Below are 9,788 nucleotides of genomic sequence, written 5' to 3'. Positions count from 1 at the left end.
GTCATTTTTCACAGAAATACAACAATCCTCAAATTTGTATGGAACCACAAAATACCCCCAAAGTCAAAGCAATCTTGAGAAAGAAGAGCAAAGCTGGAAGCATCACACTCCCTGGTTTCAAACTATTTAACAAAACTACAGAAATCAAACAGTATGTTACTGACATAATAGACACATAGATCAATGAAACAGAAAAGAGAACCCAGAAATAAACCCACACATATAATAAACCCACATGGTCAATTAATTTTGACAAAGGGAGCAAGAATATACAATGGGGAAAGGGCAGTCTCTTCAAAAAATGATGTTTAGAGAACTGGACGGCCACGAGCAAAGGCATGAAACTGGACCGCTATCTTACACCATACACAAAAATTAAATCAAAATTGATTAATGACTTGAATGTAAAACCAGAAACCATAACACTCCTAGGAAAAGAAAAAACATAGGCGGTAAGCTTCTTGACATCACTCTTGGCAATATTTTTTGGGATCTGACTCCGAAGATAATGACAACAAAAGCAAAAGTAAACAAATGGGGCTATATCAAACTGAAAAGGTTCTGCACAGCAAAGGAATCCATCAACAAAATAGAAAGGCAATCTACTGAATGAGAGAAAATATTTGCAAATCATATATCTGATAAGGAGTTAATATACAAAATATACAAAAAAAAACCCCCAAAAAGCCTGTACCGCTCAATAACAAAAAACAAACAATCGAATTAAAAAAATGGGCAGAGGATCTGAATAGACATTTTACCAAAGAAGACATAAAGATCGCAAACAGGTACATGAAAAGATGCTCAACATCGATAATCATCAGGGAAATGCAAATCAAACCCACATTGAGATACTACCTCACACCTGTCAGAATCGCTATTATCAAAAGGACAAGAAATAACAAATGTTTGGAAACAATGTAGAGAAAAGGGAATCCTTGTGCACTGTTGGTGGTAAAGTAAATTGGTACAGCTACTATGGAAAACAGTATGGAGGTTCCTCAAAAAATTAAGAATAGAACTACCATATGATTCAGCAATTTCACTTCTGGGTATTTATCCAAAGAAAACAAAAACACTTATTCAAAAAGATATATGCGCCCCTATGTTCACTACAGCATTACTTACAATGGCTAAATATGGACACAACCTAAATGTCCATCGATGGATGAATGGATAAAGAAGACATAGTGTGTATATATATATACATATACACACAATGGAATACTGCTAAGCCATAAAAAAGAATGAAATCTGGCCATTTGTGACAACATGGATGGTCCTAGAGGATATTATGTTAAATGAAATAAGTCAGACAAAGAAAGACAAACGCCATCTGATTTCACCTACATGTGGAATCTAAAAACAAAACCATAGATACAGAGAACAGATTGGCTATTGCCAGAGGGGAGGAGAGTTGGGGGGTGAATGAAGAGGGTGAAGGGGATCAAAAGGTACTAAAGATATATAATAAATAAGTTACAGGGATGCAATGTACAGCATGGTGACTATAGTAATATATGGCAAATTTGAAATTTGCTAAGAAAGTAAATCTTAAAAGTTCTCGACATAAAATAAAATTGTAATTTTGTATAGGAACTGATGGTAATCAGACTTATCGTCGTGATCATTTTGTAATGCATACAAATGTCAAATCATTATGTTGTACACCTGAAACTAATAAATTGTTGTATTTCAATTATAGTTCAATTTAAATAATTCATACACACACAAGAAAATGAAAAGACATGCCACAGATCTGAAGAAAATATTTTAAAAGCACATACCTAATAAAGGACTTGTTCCCAGAGTATTAAAACAAACCCTCAAAACTCAATAGTAAAAAAAAAACAAACAACCCAATTAAAAATGGGCAAAGAATTTGAACGAATACTTCACCTGAAGATATATGAGTAGTAAATAAGCATATGAAAAGATGTTCAACATTGTTAGTCATTTGAATATGTAAATTAAGCCACAACGGCCAAAATTAAAAGACAAAAACTGACAGTACCAAGCACTGGCAAGAATACAGAGCAACTAGAACTCTCATTCTCTGCTGGAGGGGATGCCAAATGCCATGGAAAACAATTTGGCGGTTTCTCATAAAGTTAAACATACACTTAACACACTACTCAGCAATCCTACTTCTAGAAATTTATCCAAGAGCAATACAAACTTATGTTCACACAAAAACCTTAGATGAATGTTTATATTGGCCTTATTCATAATCACCAAATACTGGAAACAACCCAAATATCCTTCATCGGAGAATATATAAACAAGCTGATATACTCATACAATGAAACCTACTTAGCAATAAAAGGAAACAGATGACACATGCAACAACATGGATAAATATCAAATGCATCATGCCAGCCGAAAGAAGCCAGACCCAAAAGGCTACATCCTATATGATTCCATTGATAGAACATTCTGGAAAAGGCAAAACTATAGGGACAGAGTCTATGGCCATGCCACCCTGAGCAAGCCCAATCTCGTCTGATCTCAGAAGCTAAGCAGAGTTGGACCTGGTTAGTACTTGGATGGGAGACCACCTAGGAAGACCAGGTGCTGTAGGCGTTAAAAAAAAAAAAAAAACTATAGGGACAGAAAGCAGATCAGTGTTTACCAGGAGCCGGAGTTAGGGAACAGTATAATTAAAAAGAGGTTAATGGAAATGTTCTATATCTTGCTTGTCATTATAGTCCTATAACTATTAGATGTAACACGTCATTATGGTTACATGCATTTGTCAAGTTTCATAGACCTATATGCCCAAAGGAACGAGTTTTCCTATATATAATTTATTCCTCGGTCAAAAAAAAAAAAAAAAAAAGAGAAGAAGGCTGACAAGAAATTCAAATCACATCTCAAACTGCAGATTTTCTGTCTCGTCAAATGCTGCCCACAACACTTAACAGGGAACCATTTAAATTTTCTATAGCTTTTTGTATTTCTGTGATCGTAGGCCTGGAAATAGCCATGAAACATCGTGTGGATAAAGTATCTTGTACATTTGGAACAGGGTTTTACAGGAAAGGATGAGAAAAGCAGCTATTCTACGCTGATAAAAGGTATAAAAAGTAAATCATGTTAAGAGGCTTAAAGGCCTGACCTCTAGAAATCTTAATTTAAGAGACGCAGGTGGGCCAATTACTCCCTTTGAATAAAAGGCGGAAAATCTACCCCAGCTTTATTCAAGCCAGTGAGTCATTTTGAGCAAATCTGTTCAGAACAATTCCTCAAGGCAGCAGGCATCACTCAGTACTGTGGTGGGGAAGAGGTGCCGGCACACTTTGAATAAAAGCTTTCTCCTCTGTCCCCTCTAAACCTGAAGTCAGGTATATTTTTATCCTAATGTCCTTCTCCCCTCTCCCAATCAAACCCATATCTCCTTCTTCATCCCTTACAGCTATTCTCTACTAATTACTCCAGAAGTCTGCAAACTGCGGCCCATGGGCCAAATCCAGCATCCTGCGTGTTTTTGTACAACCTGTGAGCGTAAAGTGTTTTTTTTTTTTTTTTTTAACATTTTATAATGGTTGGGAAACAAATCAAAAGAGTAACATTTCATGAAACATGAAATTTGAATTTCGGTGTCCATAAATAAAGTTTTATTGGAACACAGCCATGCTACTTCGTTTCTGTATTATCTATGACTACAGTAGAGTTGAAAAGCTGAAAAAAGACCATATAATCCACAAAGCCTAAAATATTTACTATCTGGCTCTTTATAGAAAAAGTTTGCTGACCCCCTATTTAGGCATTTTTATTCTGTTGCCTCTAGGTTGATGTCTAGACTATAAGTTTATAAAAAGGCAAGGCCAAGTAGCATCCTCTACACCACATCATGTCTCTATGACATCATAATGCTTAAGGGGCCCATGTGCAGACTCTCACTCCCAGGCACTCACCCTGTGCTCCAGAGGAGGGACAGCAGCTCCAAAGGCGCCAGAGACATACAGGGAGAGATTGAGTTGTGCAGCTTCAGGGTGAAGGCTGGAGAAACCGCCACCATTGTCCTCGTGTTGAGCTCTCCTCTCACATAGCTGGCAGGCAAGCGCCATCTTTCCTCTGTTGAGCCCTCTCCTCACATGGCCAAATCTATATCTGCATTGGCTTGGTGAACTCCGCTCGCTCCACTCTGTTGACTCTCTGGGACCCCGCCCCACCGAACCTGCGTACCACCTGATGCTCTTTCAGCGGCTGAGCCTTACTGGCAGCTGGCAGGCGGCAGCAGGTTCACAGTGCCCTGGACCTTTTGCTGAGCTGCTGCAGCCCCAGTACTGGTGACAGCTGGCCTCGGTTTACAGTGTGGCCTCTCCCACATGCCTCCAGGTCCAGCACAGGCAGCAACCAACTGCAGATCATTTTGTAGCTCCTACCAGGTGGTCTCCGGCTGTCACAAGCAGCAGCTGAACTTGGCCTGTATGGGAGCTTCTCCCAAGAAGACCCAAAATCAACATACCCAGTGGCCAGCTTCAGACCACACCAGAGCACCACCCAATTAGTACCACAAGCAACACACGCAAAGGGTGGTCTTGGCAGGCACCATAGTCTGCTGGTATGAATCCCATTCTGTGAGGTCAGCCCCTGCACAGCAGCTCATATACTGTGATCATGACCAATCTTCACAGCCAGTCAGCCTGAGGGTCAGTCCCACCAACTGACATGCCAACAGCTATCAAGGCTCAACTACAACATGAGGGCACACCCAACCCACACAGGGGACACACCTGGAGCACTCGTCTCAGGCAACCAGGGAGACTGTATCACTGGGCCACATAGTATGCCTACTACATAAGGCCACCCTGCCAAAACTGGGAGACACAGAAGATCTACCCAATACGTAGAAACAAAGACAGAGAGGTAGCCAAAATGAGACAAAGAAACATGTCCCAAATAAAAGAACAGCAGAAAACTCCGGAAAAAGAACAAAATGGAGTCAAGCAATCTACCAGATACGGAGTTGAAAACACTGGTTATAAAGATGCTTAAGGAACATAGTGACAACTTCAACAAAGAGATAGCAAGTATAAAAAAGAGCATAGAAACTATAAAAAAGAACCAGTCAGAAATGAAGAATACAATAACTGAAATGAAGAATACACTAGAAGGAATCAACAGCAGATTAGAGGAAGCAAAGGATCGAATCAGTGATTCAGAAGACAAGGTAGCAGAAAAAAACAGCAACAAGAAAAAAGAATCCCAAAAAAATATGGATAGTTTAAGGGGCCTCTAGGACAACAACAAGCATACCAACATTCGTACCACAGGGGTACCAGAAGGAGAAGAGAGAGAACAAGGAATTGAAAACCTATTTCAAGAAATAATGGTGGAAAATTTCCCTAACCTGGTGAAGAAAATAGACATACAAACCCAGGAAATACAGAGAGTCCCAAACAAGATGAACCCAAAGAGGCCCACACCAAGACACGTCCTCATTAAAATGCCAAAGGTTAAAGACAAAGATAGAATTTTAAGCTGCAAGAGAAAAGCAACTACCTACAAGGGAGCTCTCATAAGACTGTCAGCCAATTTCTCAATGGAAGCTTTGCCAGAAGGGATTGGCAGGAAATAGTCAAAGTGATGAAAAGCAAGGATCTACAACCAAGATTACTCTACCTAGCAAAGCCATCATTTAAAATTGAAGGACAGACGAAGAGCTTCCCAAACATGAATTTACCATCAAGGAGTTTACCACCAAGCCAGTATTACAAAAAATGTTTTTTCCTCTTTAAGAAAAAGAGGGGAAAAAAAGATAAAAATATAAATAAAAATATAAATAATAAAGTGGCGATAACTACATGTCTATAAACAATTACTTTGGATGGAAATAGATTAAATGCTCCAATCAAAAGATAGGGTGACTGAATGGATAAGAAAACAAGACCCTTACCTATGCTGCCTACAAGAGACTCACTTCAGATCAAAAGACACACAAAGACTGAAAGTAAAGGGATGAAAAAAGATGTTTCATGAACATGGAAGCAAACACAAAGCTGGACTAGCAATACTTCTTTCAGACAAAATAGATTTTAAAATAAAGGCTATAACAAGTGACAAAGAAGGACCCAGTAATCTCACTTCTATCCAAAGAAACCCGAAACACTACTTTGAAGGGACATATGCATTCATATGTTCATTGCAGCATTGTATACAATACCCAAGATATGGAGGCAACCTGGGTGTCCATCAATGGATGAATGGATAAAGAAGAGATGGTACATATATACAATGGACTATTACTCAGCCATGAAAAAGAATGAACTCTTGCCATCTGCAACAACATGGATGGACCTAGAGGGTATTGTGCTGTGTGGAGTAAGTCAGACAGAGAAAGACAAATGCCATGATTTCACTTACATGTGGAATCTAAAGGACAAATTTAACAAAATAGAAACAAACTCATAGATACAGAGAACATTTTGATGGTTGCCAGATAGGAGGGGACTTGCGCGGTGAGATGGATGAAAAGGTAAAGGGATTAAGAAGTAAAAATTGGTCATTACAAAATAGTTATGGGGATGTAAAGTATAGCATAAGGAATATAGTCAATAATATTGTAATAACTACCTGGATGATCACTTCGTAAGTTATATAATGTCTAATCACTATGTGTACACCTAAAACTAATATAATATTGTATGCCAACTGTATTTGAAAAATAAAAAAATTATTTAAAATACATAAAATTACAAAAAAGAGAACATTTATTAATCTATCAACTCTACAAGTTATATTGTCTTTCCAGTATAAGTGTAATGATCATATCCAGAATTGTGATGGCAAGTTGTAATAATCTGGGCATTTGTCTACTCGCCTGTTTATATTCTAGCATTGCTCATATTTTCTTTTGACACTAATCAAATTGTGATGCCAAATGACACAGCAAATAGAGTGCTGGACCTACAATAGGATTTAGAGTCCAAGACTTTGCATTTAAATCATGGTTATAAGACTTACATTGGATGGTTTTCCTAACATCTTGTAGCCCTGATGTCCTCCTCTGTAAAATGAGAACAAAAATCACACCTCACAAGATTTCTGTGAAGTGGTAATAATTATGTGAAAGCATCATGCTTGTGAAATGATGATCATCATCATCACGATCATGATGATCATGATATGGTTCATTCTATCTTGTGGTCTCCTTCCCTCAACTTCACTAAAATTATTTCTTTGCTATTGGGAAAGCCAAAGCCAATCTGCTAAGTAAGGTTTTCTCAACTATTAAAAAATCAGTTGCTTAAACTTTTTGATTAATTGTTCCTATAAACTCACTTGACTAATGTTTGGCCCTTAAGCGAACGAAGACTAAACCATTTAATATTGCTTTTTTTTTGTGCTTAGGAAAATCGTTTTATTTTCAATTAGCAGGATCGAAGATATTTCACTAATAGGAGATGATGATCAATTCATTAAGAGCTACACTGCTGTATGGAGAAAATATTCACTTCCCTTCCACAGTCTTATTATCCTTCAAAAACGTTAGGGGTGCGTCAAGTACAGAAATCACGGTCAGATCTCATGAGTTCTGAAGTAACAATTTAAAACGTGATTAATCATTTCATGGAAAACCTACCTGTTAAGGATCATAACGGGACAAAAACAATTGGCTCTAGATGCTATTATGAATAATGTCAACTCCTATGTACTTGAGTGCCAATTTGATTGATGTTGAAAAACAAACGTTGTAACATTTTTATATTCAGAAAATTCATCTCTCTACTTAAAGAGCTCTTCAAAGGTCTTCTTTGATTACTGATTATTTCTGAGATCTATTGCTGGAGAACCAATACAATGAACTTTGTTTTGCTTCAGATCCAAGGCTATAGAAGAAATAAGAACTATTCAAGCCTATGCTTCCTTTTGAAGACTAAGAGACCTAGATAGAAGGGCTAAGCTGAGAATGGCAGGCAGGGGCAGGGCAAATTGGGAGGCCAGTCAAAAAGGCCAGTTAGCCATTTGCGACAACATGGATGGATCTTGAGATAATCATGGTAAGCAAAATAAGCCAGACAGAAAAAGTTGAAAACCACATGATATCACTTATATGTAGGATCTAAACCTAAAAGCAACAAACAAACAGGACGAATAAGCAGAGACTCACGGACATAGACAATAGACTAGTGGTTACCAGTGGGTGAAAGGGTGGGGGGAGGGGGAAAGGGAAGGTAGATGGGGTAAAAGGGGTCAAATATGTGGTGACAGAAAGAAATCTAACTATGGGTGGTGAACACACAATGCAATTTATATATATGTCATACTGTTGAATTGTACTCTTGAAACTTACTGGATTTTGTTAACCAAAGTCACCATAAAAAAAAAAAAAAAGGCCAGTTAAATGGTGATTGATTTTCCTGTCACCTTTGGACAATCCATTTCCAAACCAAATATCTGTGATGAATTCATTTACCCATTCAATAACCATTGCCTGAATGCCTATTGTATATGAGGCCATGTGCTAAACACAGGGGATTTATTTAATAGCACTGAGTTGGGGATCAGAGGCCTGAATTCTAGTTCTAAATCTAACACTAATCAGTTGTGTGAAATGGGCTAGTGTTGCCCCAACAGCCAGTTTTGAGTTCACAAAGGTCCTCTCTCCATTCTAATGCAATTCTGTAAGTATGCCTCTTGAGTTTTCTTGGCCCAAATCGGGAAGATCTGTTTCTTCTAATAAGGCAGTGATTGAAAGGTTCAGAATTTGAAAAGGCATTGGTTAGAAGAGTGGTTGATTTGCTTTTTAAAACAAAACAAAACAAAACAAACAGTCTCTTTTATTCTTTCGACGATTATATGCAATAAAAATCGCATGCTGCTCACAGTTTTTTGGCCATCTGCTGTGGTGTTTCTTTGCTTTAACTATCTCCTATGACCCAGTAGTAAAGGCCTCACCCCAAACAGAGTCATGCTCTTTTGAATGAGTCTTGGCCTCAGACAATGAAATCTGTTTTGCTCTTGAATACCTGAGGTGATTAAGAATAAAGACCTCTGAAAGAAAAAGAGTAACCCGTGATATTCAAAACTAATCTGATGTTCACAACTGGAACTCAATATTTTTATAAGCCCATAAGACACACAGCTCAGCCATTTTTTTTTTGTCCTGTTGGACATAAACAAATTCATAGAACACCAGTCTCAAACAAGGTTACTCTAATATAATAAAAGAAAACAAGGCCACTTCATAATTTTGTTTAAGCACAAACAAAAATAAGGTCAAGGTGCCATGCACAAGATACCCAATCATAGCATTGTCCTCACTTTCTAACAGCATCCAATCTAGACTAAAGTCCTGTTTTCTTAAACTCTCTCCTAATTCAACCAACTGAAGCCCAAATCTATATGTTTTCTCTAACATCCCTTTCCGAGGGTGCCCCATGTTTCCCTGCAATGAGTAATAAACCCAACTTATTTATCCAAGTGGTCTTTGGCTAAAGAGAATTGACACTTCCAAATTCATCTTTTCCTCTCTCATCTGCAACAGCGGGAGCCAGGCTGATAGAAATATTACAAAGGTACAAACATACAAAAATTCTCACTACGTACAGAAAGCTATAATAACCTGGCAGAATAGCTCTGCACTCCAGTTCCTGTCCCTTTCGTATTTTTTTTTAACTATCTCTTGGACATGGAATCTCTCAAGCCTGATCTATTAAAAAAAGTAAATTGGACTGGAATTGTTCCTTGGGAAACCAGTGTCCTTCAAATGCTAATAGGTGTTTCCAGAAAGGATTCTGTGGGAAAATGAGTTTGAGAAACCACATTCTAGAGTAAATCCC

General features: G+C 38.0%; 1 long non-coding RNA gene and 1 pseudogene across 1 annotated transcript in view; one reads left to right on the top strand and one right to left on the bottom strand.

Moving 5' to 3' along the window:
* LOC111741658 overlaps nt 1-9,788 on the bottom strand; it is a 189,171-nt gene that overhangs the window by 106,191 nt on the left and 73,192 nt on the right. The window lies entirely within an intron of this gene.
* Nucleotides 2,465-2,583, top strand: LOC111741700 (annotated as a pseudogene).

The sequence above is a fragment of the Pteropus vampyrus genome, unplaced genomic scaffold, assembly GCF_000151845.1.
Source record: "Pteropus vampyrus isolate Shadow unplaced genomic scaffold, Pvam_2.0 Scaffold81, whole genome shotgun sequence".
Taxonomy (NCBI): domain Eukaryota; kingdom Metazoa; phylum Chordata; class Mammalia; order Chiroptera; family Pteropodidae; genus Pteropus; species Pteropus vampyrus.
Note: the sequence above shows the minus strand (reverse complement) of the source record. Positions and strands in the feature narration are given on the sequence as shown.